This window comes from Ylistrum balloti, unplaced genomic scaffold (assembly GCF_031769215.1).
Source record: "Ylistrum balloti isolate Yb309-2 unplaced genomic scaffold, AGI_CSIRO_Ybal_v1 Utg370206, whole genome shotgun sequence".
Taxonomy (NCBI): Eukaryota; Metazoa; Mollusca; class Bivalvia; order Pectinida; family Pectinidae; genus Ylistrum; species Ylistrum balloti.
The window spans coordinates 84,357-87,895 of NW_026782178.1; the positions used below are offsets into that span (position 1 = coordinate 84,357).

Sequence of the window (3,539 nt, forward strand, 5' to 3'; positions counted from 1 at the left end):
GAATTAGAAATATTTATTTTATGTTCTATCATTTGAAAAGATAAAACAATTAGTCATATCAAGAGTTTGTTAAAAGCAAGGAATTTGATGTGATCATTGTCAATGACCTGCTTGTTAAAATTTTGGAAAGGTAAAATTCTCAGTAGTTTGTAATGAAGGTAATAAGGCATGAGGAATGTCAAACAGTCTCTGTATGATTTTTAATGTTTTATAGATAATAGGATCAATCTGCCGATGTCTGATCTGATATTTATGTTTGAAATTGAAGTAAACATCACTTTTCTGAATATCTGGAAATTGAAATATTACACCAGTATTTATATGGATATTCTGTATACTACTATAGTATACTACAAATACTTATAACAAGAATTAGCCACCTTCCACATTACATATTGACTACATTGCATTATAAATGAACATGTAATTTAAAACCTAGCTATTCCTAACAAAAAACAACATAATATGCAAGCTTTAAAGTTCTACAGTTCTTACAGGCACTGCATCAGATATATCATTACCATTTGTCTGATATATCAGGTATGTCTGCATGTATAAATGCTGACAACAGTTTTTCTTTTTAAATGTATACCATACCTGCCAACTTTTCAAAATCCTCATAGTGTGTGAACAACATTTTAGACATAAAGGAAATTTTAATTAATTAATGTTTGTTTAATCAATATTTTAGATAAATTTAATTGAATTATCTGTCTGCTTTACTATACAATAACAATATTTTTAGCAAGTCAGGAGAAAGTTGGAATTTACAGGTATTGTGAATTCTCTATGAAGTAAGATGTATCTAAATTCCCAGTATTCACTGAACTCACACAATGATATTATCTATATTTGTAATTATCAGTTTGGTTTTACTGGTAATGATATGTATTTCCAAAGATGATGCCTCTGAAAGAATTCTTCAATCGAAATAAGAAAGAAAAATAGAAAAAAAAAAAAGATAATACTTATCTCATAGAATTTTAAGCTGTCATTTATACTGTACCCAAACTTATATCTGTTGCTTGTGATTTCTTTTACATACATATCTATACATTGTATTTTATAGAGAAAGGGAGAGAGAGTTCAGGTAGTCAAACTGCAAGGATGTACACAAAAAATTCCACTCTGAGGACATCTAGACATATGGGTCATAAAGGAACATTCTCCATATAGTCCTACTGCAAAATGGCAGTTAATAAGTACCAGAGCATTATATAATGGATTAGGCAAGAGGACATGTCCATAAATACATTTAGACTGGGATTTCATGTTCTTTCCATATTGATACTAAGCATCCATAAAAACAGTGTAATTACACCCTAAATTATGATACTGTTATCCCCCCCCCTTATGGTTTTATGTTAAGATATGGCACCAGGACATTGAAAGAAAGTAGTCTAAAGATGACTGTAAAAGGTATGAAAACAATCAGCAAAACAATTTTGTCATGTATATATATATATATATATATACAGTAATACCATTTTGCAGTGATATGAATGTGCTTACAACAATTAGATATGCAGCAATCAGCATCTATTAAAGTAATAATTCATGTTGATTTCAATGATTACAAGATGTGATAATCTTATAACATTACTATACTGTTTTTCATCTCTTCTTTATTTACTAATATGTTTCACTGTTGTGATAGTCCAACTTCTGGTTCTCACAACCTAAATAGGTATTATAATATACTTGTTATTATAATATTTTTTCTGGAAAATATACATTATGATCTTTCAAAGTACAGTGTACATACCTCGATTCCAGAGAATGTTTTAAAGTAGAAATAAACATTTAGTAAGTATATCATTCTAAAAGTGTTGGCTCTGAAATGATAATGACAATCTCAAGGCAATTGGAATTATATTCACAGATTATATAATATATGATAATGATATGCACATTTATTGACAACTAATATTTTTTTACCATATCAAATAGAAGTAAGTTTGTCCTGATTAAACAATATAAAATACATGACACTTTTACAACTCATGCATTCAATTGACTCTTTAAAATGTTTCATGGCTACATACTCATGTGAATATATTTTATATGTGACAATGAAGTAAGAATGGTTAAACTATATTGATACTTTGGTCTATGTAGAGGGCATCAAATACTATAATGTTGTCTTTCTTTTAAAGATTAATTGTAATATTTGACGTTGTCAGAAGAAGCAGATGTAGCTATCCTTCCTCCACATTGGTAACTTTATGTGATTAAACTCTTGTTAACATATTTTTTACTACACTTGTAGATTTATTCCAGAAACATGTATGACAGTAAACCTCCATGCAGTTTGAAAAGGCGGGTAGTTTGAATATAATTTTTTTTCAATAAATACAATGATTTATATCTGTCTGTTGATGCCTTGAACCCTAAATTTCTATTTTTTCTATACTTACAATTCAAAACATATGATTAAATCGGTTGTAAATGACCACCATAAGCAATTGATACCACCGAATTATACATGTACATGCCTCTTAATTGGCATTGATTCAGTGTGATGTCTTTCAGGTATTTATATCACATCATGCTTGTGCCAGCTGACACAACTTGTGGACCCAACATTGTACTAAATATCAGTTTGGTAACAGTATGTTAATTGGCATGTGTGTTGTTAAAGAGCAACAGTGTTTCACTACACATTTTCAAAAGACAATTGCACCAAGACTATTTATCCTGTCTTATGAAAATTTGTAAGGCTCACAGATATGCCCCATAAACACCAATGTGATGATTTTGATATTCATTAATTCATAATCATATGTCTCAACCCACACTCAAGTATAATTTTGTATTAATCTGAATGGATTTAACAATATATATTTCATTAATCTGTTTGGATTGACCAAATGTTCATAGCTGTATGTACACCTAGTAACTGAATGATTCTAAAAAGTCCAAGGTCCATTTTCAAAAGTATGTGATACGCGTAAAGTAGAGAAATATGATAGATGTAACTTATGTTACGGTAGACAGCTTAATGCTGGAGATTCAATCAAACGTCCGGATTAAACACGTTAAATGATTAAGAAATAGTCATAAGATGCAATTTAACAAGCAAACAATTCAATCACATACTAGACTAAATATTGATTTTAAGCGAGTGCTTCAAAATTATGAGATGTATATATGAGCCAAATCATTGATTTGTACTCCCAGGTGACACTGACAGTGCACAAAATGACTCTCGGGCGTATTTTTCAGGCCAAGTAAGATTATGGTGAAATAACGCTTACATATAAACAGTTCTTTGGCCTTTCTATCTCATTAGCAACGTGTAAAAGTTATGTCTTAAAAAAAGAAAATTTCTACTTACCATTAGGCTAGATGTGCCACAAAAAATTATCACACCCGTGTGTCGTTGCTGCAGACGCCAGCTCTGTATCCGCAAGTGCGCACGCAAACAGGAAATTCTCGTTAATCGGAAGGTTTCTATTTTGAAATATAAAACAGGATAAGTGAAGAAAGTTCCGAATGGTGTACCGAAAATGGCGACATTTGGTGTCTTTTAACGACCA

At 30.5% G+C, this 3,539-nt stretch overlaps 1 protein-coding gene across 1 annotated transcript in view; it reads right to left on the reverse strand.

The window, feature by feature from the left end:
• Positions 1–3,385, reverse strand: part of LOC132551564 (uncharacterized) — a 30,548-nt gene extending 27,163 nt beyond the window's left edge. Inside the window, exon 1 of the mRNA XM_060215716.1 lies at positions 3,338–3,385. The gene's annotated coding sequence lies outside the window, so the exon portion shown is untranslated. The remainder of the gene's footprint in view (positions 1–3,337) is intronic.
• Between the last annotated feature and the right edge of the window lie 154 nt (positions 3,386–3,539).